At 32.2% G+C, this 11,072-nt stretch overlaps 1 pseudogene; it reads left to right on the top strand.

Moving 5' to 3' along the window:
* The first annotated feature begins 442 nt into the window (after positions 1-442).
* LOC109171839 lies at positions 443-4,243 on the top strand (annotated as a pseudogene).
* The last annotated feature ends 6,829 nt before the right edge of the window (positions 4,244-11,072 follow it).

Genomic DNA, 11,072 nt, shown 5'->3' with positions numbered 1-11,072 from the left:
CTAAAATCAAAATAGTATGAACCATTTATTTTAAGAAATAATACTACCGACATTTTTTTGTTCCAGTTAAGGACATAACATTATTGGCTCTTATTAGAATTGTAGATGTAGATGTAGATGTAGATTGGAGATGTAGATGGAGATTGTAGATAAAAATATTTAAGCTGATGTATACTGTATACATACGTGATACGTCACTAGATTGCCCTACTGCCGTGTCAGCTTTTCTCTATGACGGCTATATTTCCTAAATTTGGCGCCAACTATCACTTTTTCCTATTCATATCAAGGTTGGGTTTCCTAATTCATTAATTCTATTCCAAACAAGTTTAAGTTAACATCAATTTCCCTCTTATATATAAATTCCCATCCAAGTGAGATTATTGCTTTTTTACTCACTACTTCCCAACTCGGCATTCACTCCGTTAGGTTTCCTATCAGAGCTCCCATGGAGAAACTAAACAGTAAGTAAATTTTTTTTTTTCGGTTTTTTTTTGTTAGTATGATTTTTATGATTTAGTTGTTATCATAATAAACCTATAAATACAAATTTTATGTTAATAAAATTTTCGAGTTTTATATTAATTTTTTTTCCTATTTTGTTATTTTATTTCTGCCTTTCAAGTGGTACCATTAGCCACCATTCCATATTTAAATTTTAATATCCTTATTAATTCAGATTCATAGTTATGCTTTTATGGCTATTTATGTTAATCTGTTTTTCGCTCATAATATATAAGCCCATAAATACAGACTTTTGTATAATAATCATGTAATAAGCCTATATAACTACAGATTTTTATTAATAAAATTTCCAAGTTTTATTATTCTATTTCTGCATTTCAAGGGTAGCATTAGCCACTCTCTGACCCTATTTAAATTTTAATATCCTTATTCAGATTCATGGTTATTTTTCCTTTCATCGCATGACTTCCGAGTGTGTGCTAATTTTTTTTATTTTTTATTTTTTGGAAAAACTTTTGTAGTTCAATTCGGTGAGATATCGTTTTCTTGCCCATATGAGAAAGCTACTGTGCTGCATGCACCCATAGTTGCACCTACCTACCGGAATCCGTTGAAAAAGTTGGTTTCCGGTGCATCGTCGCCGGCACCGGTAAATCGCAAACAGGTCCCGACGTTCTCGGATGAGGACAAGATAGAACATATGAGATTTGCGTAAGTGAAGAGTAAGAAGGATTTTGTTCACTACGAGAGAGTGGATGGGAAAGAGATAAACGTGGTTGAAGGTGTTGAATTACATACTGGGATTTTCGACGCAAAAGAGCAAATGAAGATTGTTGAATGTGTGTACAAGTATCAACAATTGGGTCAGAAAAGGCAGCTTAAAGGTATATATATAAGCAATGTTAATAGTCAATTATATATTATGAAAATGGGTATCAATGACTATATCTTACTTAGTGTGTTTAATTCTTTAATTTGCAGCAAGAACATATTATGAACCAAAGAAGTGGATGGGGCGCAAAGGGCGTACAATTATTCAATTTGGTAGCTGTTACAATTATGCAGTGGTAAAAATACTTGTTAATATATTCATATTCCTTATTACCTTTTCTTTTTTGAGTAGCTTATCTTATACTCTATATTATTATGATATTGTGATAGGACAAAAATGGCAATCCTCCTGGTATAATAAGAGATGAAGAAGTGGATCCATTGCCTACTTTATTCAAGCAAATGATTAAACGGATGGTCAAATGGCATGTTTTGCCTCCAACATGTATCCCTAATAGCTGCATTGTCAACATTTACGATGAGGGTGATTGCATTCCTCCTCATATCGACCATCACGACTTTATTCGACCGTTTTGCTCCGTATCGTTTCTATCAGAATGTAATATTGTTTTTGGCTCGAGTTTGAAGATTCTTAATCATGGCATTGGAGAATTTTTCGGTCCAGTCTCAGTACCTCTACCAGTCGGGTATGTTATTCAATATCTTTTCTATCTAGCTAATTCATATATAATGAGATCGAAAATGTGGAAATCATGAAAATAGAAGTCTCTTAACTTTGATTTATTATAATGCAGATCGGTGCTTGTTTTACAAGGTAATGGAGCTGATGTTGCAAAGCATTGTGTACCTCGTGTTCCATCTAAAAGGTAATTAAATCATTAAATCCCATTAATAAATTAAGATCACTTCAGCATTCTTCTTATATTATATTCTTTTGCCTATGAGGTACTAATAATCTTTCTTCTTACTTCTCTTATTGCAGAATTTCCATTACTTTTAGAAGGATGGATGAAAGCAAATTGCCTTACAACTACAAACTTGACCCAGAACTTATGAGAATTCAACCTATTGTTCTTCGTCCCCCTCAATTTGAAAAACCATCAACTCCACAAAGAGTTGACAAGAATGAAAAGGTAGTCAAGCATGATAAACCCCAATATTCTTCTCTTGCACATACAAAAACGAACCAGCTGAACATTGTCGCTGCAAATGATGAATTTCCTCCCCTCTCGAAAGCTTCAGTTCTTCAAGTAAGAACAAGAGTACTAATCAAATAGTCATTATATTGGCCATACCCTTACTATTTGGATAACACATATATTCAGTGTTCTTATACATTTGTATAAACAGTTTTGTACCGTATATGAGTAACTGGTCATTTATTTATTTATTTATTTATTTTTTTGAGTAGTGTTCCAATATAGCTATGCTTGCAATGTAATATATATCTCCCTTATGTTACTTACATATTATTACAAAAGAGCAGACTTACCTATCTCCCTTTTGCATATATATATATATATATATATATATATATATATATATTTCCCTTGTCATTAAAAAAAAAACCATATGCACACATGGTGCTCCAAGTCTACTTATTGAAAGTATTACTTCGCAGTTGGCATAGTCGAAATTTCAATTTCCGAATAATTTTGTATATATATATTTTTAAAATAGTCAAAATTAGATTAACTAAGTAAGCAAAATAGGACCAGGACTATGTGGTCTAATGGTACCCGGATTGGACTTCCATTTGTTATTGGTTCTTTGTGTTTCAGTAGGTTGAGAAAGTATATGAACAGATACTACAATGTAATAGAGCTAGTAGCATTCAAAAAAAAGTAAGCAAAATAGGAATGATGGTCTATATCCTAGATCTACATAATTTAATATTTAAATATGTTAGATAGATTTTTTTTTCCGAATATTACATACGATTTAACTATAATATTTTAAACCGATAATTTATCAATAGAATCAGAACTTCTGATTTAACACATACTAACAGTCAATTACAACACCCTAAATAAGTAAAATACAACACACCGAATTACTTCCTATCAACTTTGATTGAAAACTGTCTATTGATCTTCTTAATTTGAGTTAGTCAATTATGAACAATTTAAACGGGTTTATTTCCTTATGATCTTTTATTGGTTAGGATCACAAGACAAGTCTTACTCAGAGCACACCGACTTTAACTTTTTCCGTAAGTCAAAGAAATATAGTACAAATTTTAGAAATTGTTAACTATATATATAGCTGCAAAACTAGATAGATCAAATGTGAAAACTGTTACAACATAGCAAATTAAACCATGCTGATTTTTTTTTTTTTGAAAAAAAAAAAAAATCAAACTTGCATTCCCCATATGGTTCAAATACTCTTTTTGAATCCCATTCAAAAGGAGAGATAGGAGTAAAGTTTTTTGCAAACGTGTTCTGATTTTATGGGAGAAGGAAGAAAAAAAAATTGTGCATGACCCGCTTTTTTTTTAGATCAAGCAGAATACCTTGGATAAGTAAAAAGTTATAAAAAAACCCGAGAAAAAATAGAAGTATGTGTAGTATTACTCGGGGCTAATTTTGTAATAACCCACTTATAAACTACACTATTGTAGTGTTTGTCACCATTTGTTGGCATAGTAAAAATTGCAGAGAGCTTGCAACGCATCAACCTGCAACCTCAGCTGCAAAATGTACTCCGCCGTCTCCCGGAAAAGCCGCTCCGGCGGCAGCCCACCGCCGGCGGGGATGAGCTTCTGCAGCTTCTTCACCCTCATCCTCACAGACCCACCACCACCAACTCCTCCTTCCACCATCTCTCTGCTGTGTTCTCTCCTCCTCTTCGTCGTGGTCTTCCTGGCACTGTTTCTGCAGCATTTTGCGTCCATTTTGTCGCTAATGGCGGCCGGAGAAATAGCATAAAAAGCAAAGAAGAAATGTGTGATACTGTGGAGATGGAAGGGATTGGAGGGATATAAATGAGTGTGTTTTGGGGTGGTTGCGTGGGACTATAGGGCCATAGTGGGAGGCTGGCCATGTGAAGCATGGCAGGGGGCTCGTGGGCTAGCTTTATTGGACAACTGAGTTGTTGAATATCATCAAGGTTAATGTCATCGATTTGACATAGTTTATTAAGGATTGGTAAATTTATAATTGTATGCACTATAAACAAAGGTTTTTTAATTTAGCCCATGGGATTTAGTGTAGTGGTTGTTTGCCTTGCATGAGTGTCAATGACAGTGTAGAGGTTCGAATTCAACTAGAAATATGAATTGAAGATGTAGATAAGATCTCTTGTGCGCGCATGAAGACTAAGGTCTAGTCGGTGAACTGATTGCGCAACTCACAGTTTAATTTACATCGGCGGGGTCCTGTGAGCTTAGAATTAGTCCGTTGAAGACTAGGGTCTAGCCGGTGGACTAATTGCGCAACTCGCATGAAAACTAGGGTCTAGACGGTGGACTGATTGCGCAACTCACAGTTTAATTTACATCGACTGAGTCCTGGGAGCTTAGAATTAGTCCGGTGAAGACTAGGGTCTAGCCTGTGGACTAATTGCGCAACTCGCATGAAGACTAGGGTCTAGCCGGTGGACTGATTGCGCAATTCACAGCTTAATTTACATCGGCGGGGTCCTGTGAGCTTAGAATTAGTCCGTTGAAGACTAGAGTCTAGCCGGTGGACTAATTGCACAACTCACATGAAAACTACGGTCTAGCCGGTGAACTAATTGCGCAACTCACAGTTTAATTTACATCGGCCGAGTCCTGTGAGTTTAAGATTAATCCGATAAAGACTAGAGCCCAGACCTTTCATTTGAAAGGCCACAGTTATGTCGCTCCGGGCCTTTGGCGTAGCAACTTGAATCTAAAAACCAAAAATTTGCAAGAATGCTTTTCAAGTATGATTAACAACATGAAACGGCGGCGTTTAATGCCACGCCTGGAGCCGTTGCAACAAGCATAGTATAAATAGGAGTTCCGATCCTAATGGAACCAAAATATGACTTTAAATAAACTCTTGTATTGTTACTCGATCATCATCATATGTATTTGACGTATTCTTTAAGTAAATACGAAATTATAAAAATAACGTTAAATACAAATACCAAAAGCGTTTGGTATTATTATTTTACAATTTCTGAAAATCATTTTTAGAAAATATGATACGCAAATATATATCAAATTTGTTTTTGACTCGATCGTCAAGTTTAAATCTACTATCTACTATACTAATAAGAGCCCAAGAGAGTTAGGCCTATAATGGGTAGAAAAAATGGCGGTCACAGATTTTAATCAAATGAATGGCTCAGATTGATTAAAAGATTGATCAGATTTAAATTTTACACTAAAATTTTCTAAAATACCCACACACCGTTACTAATTCGGTTAAAATTTTAAGAATTGCCGTTAGTTCACCGTTAACTTACTCATTGATTTCAATAAAAAAAAAGGTCTTAGGTTCGAACCTCATCCCAATCAAGTTGACATAATTAGTACTCTATTTTACTCTTATTAAATTATATATAAATAATAATTTAGTAGTTACAACAAAAAATAATACATATGCATTTCTTTAATTTAGAATTATGTGTTCACAATGTCTTTATTCAAAAAAAAAATTATTCATTATCAATAAATTAAATAAGATAAATAATTTTATTAGTTATATTGTCTTTATTTTTCTTCAATATAAAAATTCTTTATATTCAAATTTATTAATTGATTATATTCGCTACATTGTCCTTACAATGTCTTTATTCAGTGAAAAATAAATTATTAATTATCAATAAATTAATTAAAAGAAATATTTTCATTAGTTATATTGTCTTTATTTTTCTCAAATGTAAAAATTTTTACATTCAAATTCATCAATTGATTATATTCACTACATTATCTATTATCTTTTTGTGCACTATTTTATTAATTAAATATCAAAGTTATAACATAAAATAATGCTATATATTTATTTACCAAGTATTTTATTAATACCATGAAAAAATTAAAAAATATAATTAATAAAGCCAACCACATTAACTACTTGAGAGATATGTGACAAAGAGAGTATTCAAATCACACCAAAAATTGAAGTGAGAATTACCTCGCAATGTCCTTGTTTGACAATCAGCAGTTAGCGGTTAACGTTAGCGGATTATACAAGCGGATTTGACCAGCGAATTTATTTAATTATTAACATTGGGTAGAAAAAATGACCGCCAAACTATTAAATCAAATGAATGGTTCATATTGTTCAGGTTTTAATTTTTTTCTTTTAAGATTTTCTAATTTATCCTTAATTATATGATTATCCATTTAACTTTTCCGTTAATTCACCGTTAGTCTAATTCTAATATTAAAGTCTAATATAGAATTATAACTACACCATTAATCTAATTCTAATATTAAAGTCTTAATAGAACTTAAGCACAAATCCTAATGTCGGAATCTCCTTAAACAATATTTGTATATATTTCATATTTTATGCCCTAATTTTTATTTACTCTCCCTTATGTCCCGTATTTGGTTTCAACCATACCTATACAATTATTTTATTGACAATTATAATCAATATTGACTATATTATCTTGCATTTGTAAACTTAGAATTACCTATTTAACCTGCATGGGCTTAGCTCAATGGTTTAGTGGGTAGTATTTGGGAGAAGAAACCAAGGTTTGAACCTCGGCGGCGGCAATGCGTGAATTATGTCCAAAGTGGGCAGATTCCTTGTGCGTAGTAGCATTTGGCCCTGTCTGCTGAACCATTGAGTCACCGTGATTTACAACTTCCCACAATGCTCTGTCGGGTCAGAGTGTGGGGGGCCCTTGGGGTTGGGGACTCAACATTTGGGAAAAGAATTATCTATTTAAATACGCAAATTCAACCTTCAATTATCTATGCATGAACAATTTCAATATAATCTTGCCTTAATATACTTTAAAGTATTTATTTAAAAAAAAAGCATTGGACATTATCCCAATCGCGCAATGCGCGTAAAAAACTAGTCATCAAAATATTTTTTAAACGCCTCTTTCTAATTTGTTACGAGTGCATGGGTTATTAATGGAAAGAACGATAGCTTTCTTTATATATCGTCAAGGTAGCTGCAAGAGCCTACAATTCTCTAATGATGTCTGATTGAATTAATGAGGTTTGAATGTAATTATTTTTATTTTAATTTTTTTTATAAATTAAATTTAATATTAGTATATGTGGTCCAATGGTATCCGGGTTGAACTTTCATTTGGAAGATTGTGAATTCGAGTCTCAGTGCAGGCGTTATTGACTCTTAGATACTACATTGTAATAGAGTCAATAGAATTCAACCTACCGAATACATATATAACAGAGCGTTTGGTAGGATGAAATTACAATTCTTTTCTTCAGTTTAATTTGGTTAGAGGGTGTCAATTTCAAATTTAGTTTCAGACTATCGTTTTTACCATTTAACACACCAGACTATCATATTTTGGACACTTTTGGTCCTTCTGATGACTTTTCCGGTGAAACCCTATTTTAGGAAATACTATTTTTCTCTTCAATTTTTTTTTTTTTTTTTAAATTTTCCAATGAGTTAACTCTAACAGATGTCCATTGTCTTTGGTGACATTTCCAAATTTAGTCCAAGACAACCGTTTTTGTTATTTAACACCCCAAACTATCATATTTTGGATACTTTTGGTCCTTCTGATGATTTTTTTTTTTTTTAATGGTGAAACCCTATATTAGAAAATGGTATTTTTCGACGACAAAGAAGAGGGGTTTTTTTTGGGCTCTACAACTATAGTAGATTAGTAGATGATTCACAGAATCATATATAGACTAAAACAATAGCGGTCAGACTGAGAAGCTGACCAGGTGGCGACATCTTGAGCTTTCCAGCTGCATTGCAAAATGATTGCCCCACGCTCGGATGTTTTCACATATTCGGTATCGCCATTGACGAAAGATGATTTTGGACCGGGTTGAAGGAGATGAAGACAAGAGTCGGGGTGAAGGAGAGATGGTGCAGTCCACTAAATAGATGAAAATTGAAAAAAAAAAAAAAAAAAAAAAGCTGGCGCAAAAAAACTGGAATTTTCTTTTGAAGAAACGAAAATGCCATTGCTTAAAATAGGGTTTACCTGAAAAAGTTATCAGAATTCAGAAGGACCAAAGTGTCCAAAATATGATAGTCTGAGTTGTTAAATGACAAAAACGATTGTCTGGGACTAAATTTGAAATTGACACCAAAGACAGTGAACCTCCGCTGAAATTAACTCAGTGTGTAAATAATAAAAATATTGAAGAGATGAAAATACATTTACCTAAAATAAGATTTCAGTGGAATGACAAAAATGTTCAACTAGTCTAGGGTGTTAAATGCCAAAATAATAGTTTGAGACTAAATTTGAAATTGTCACCAAAGATAATGGACCTTGCTGAAATTAACTCTTTTAAAAATCATAATTAGTTAGAAAGTTACGACAAAAATACCATTCCCATATAATATAATAAACATATTACTAATATTTTATATTATACTTTAAGATTTATTATATTATTATAATAAATTGATTATTATAATTTATGATTTGTTATTATTCATTATATTTTTATTATAATATTATAATAACATTCTTTATTATTATTATTATTATTATTATTATTATTATTATATATTAACACTTTAATCTGTATACTACTTAATTTTTTTTTTACCATTATATTTTATTTAATTGAAATTTCTAGTAATTTTATTTCACTAATTCAACAATAAAAGTTGAATTCTCTTGTTTTTTTTTATTACACTATTATTTAACTCTCATGAAACTAGAATTCATTTTTTGTTACACTATTATTATTTAACTCTCATGAAATTAGAATTGTTTTTTTTGTTGTAATTCCGTCCTTAAAAGTTAAAACCAAAACTAAATTAAACGTAAAGTAGGAGGAGGAGGGCGGCATGATTTGAAATAGACGGTTGAACGGACTAGTTAAAACGACTTGCCTCCTCCACACGTACGTGTCTGACAGCTCTGTTGCATATGGAAGTTAGTTTCTTGTGGTCGGTCAATCGTTGTACCCGACACTATGCATGTGCTTCCGCCTCACTTCCCACGTCTCCTGTGCCGCCATTGTCTCTCTCATCTTTAACAATAACTATACCTTAATTATTACTCTTCGGACTATATTCTAAACTTCATAAATATATCTCTTAGACTTATGATTAGGTAATTAAATTAACCTGATTTCGAGATTCAACACAAAATTGTATTATGTATAAAAAGTTCATTCATTCCAAACTTAACTTGATAATGTTCTTGACAAGAATCGAATTCACACCATGTCGTTGAAAGCAAGTCTTAAGTGAAAATTCTGATCCATTAGACCAATACCCTAAGACTATAAATAAGTTATTCATTCACCTGCCCTACTTTAATTACGATATCTTTACTTTTTACTCTATTATGAAATTTATCCATATATATATTCTTAAGAAATTGTGGCTTACACTCTAATTTTGAAAGTTTTGCTTGTTATGTTTGTATTTTACAACTTTTTTTGTTTGTTTGTTTTTGGGTTAAAGTGTTTATACCATACACATGTATAAACAACAAAATTTGAATTAGATTAGTCAACTCATTAAGTTATATCTAGAGATAATAAAGTGACGAAAAAACTAATTAGCAATTCTTTTTCGATTGGCAATTCAATTTGAGCTACATATGCCCCTTATAAAGTGACGAGAAAACTAACTAGCAATTCTTTGTTGATTGGCAAATCAATTTGAGCTACACCCGAGACTTTCTTATGACGAGGGAAACTTGTAGTTACTATCTGAGGGTCGGGTGTGCATTGACATAGATCGAGGCGTTACCAAAAATTGAACTCATAATTTGATCTATTGATCTTTAGGTACAAGAGTCATGCTCCACTTACTCCGATCCGTCATCTCTTTCGGGGTAATGATAATTATTTCTTTGAGTAAATTAGTTATTAGTAGTCTAATTAAGTCTTTACAAATGTAACTGAGTGTCTTTTTTTTTTTTTTTTTTTTTTTTTTTAAATTTATAAATAATACGTATATGCCCTATATATATATATATATATATATATATATATATATATATATATATATATATATATATATATAGGGTTGAGTTCAAATGAGGACAACAATATATAGAGGACTGTGAGGACAAATAATGGGCACACAACAAATTTATACTAGGCACACAACTTAATACATAATGGCACACAAGAATAAATGTAAACATCAGGTTTCGAACCCAAGCTCTATAAATTAACAAATCTAGCGCGCGACATACAAACTGTGGCACACGACATACCTGCTAATGGCACACACTAGATCTGTCCTCACAGTCCTCTATAATATACTTGTCCTCATTTGAATACACATCTCTATATATATATATATATATATATATATATATATATATATATATATATATATATATATTATTACCTAAAATTCCAATAAGGTCAACAGATTACCAACTCCACAAGTTAAAGGATCACATTCACATAGCGACTATACGAAATATGAATACTGATCAATTCTGAGGTATTTGGTGGAGAGAGGTGAAGTTGGAGAACGATTCACTATAAGGTTATTTAGGGAAGTTTGCACGGACTTAGCTCAATGTTCAGTAGGCAGTATTTCGAAGAAGAGACCAATGTTCGAATCTCGGTGGCGACAGTGTGGGGATTATGTTCAAAATGGGCAAATCTCTTGTCCGCCCATCGGCATTTGACTCTGTCTGCCAAGCCATTGAGTCATTGTGATTTACATCATCCTAAATGC

Source organism: Ipomoea nil, unplaced genomic scaffold (genome assembly GCF_001879475.1).
Source record: "Ipomoea nil cultivar Tokyo-kokei standard unplaced genomic scaffold, Asagao_1.1 scaffold0382, whole genome shotgun sequence".
Lineage (NCBI taxonomy): Eukaryota > Viridiplantae > Streptophyta > Magnoliopsida > Solanales > Convolvulaceae > Ipomoea > Ipomoea nil.
The sequence above is the reverse complement of the archived record's forward strand: the minus strand, read 5'-3'. Positions and strand labels throughout refer to the sequence as shown.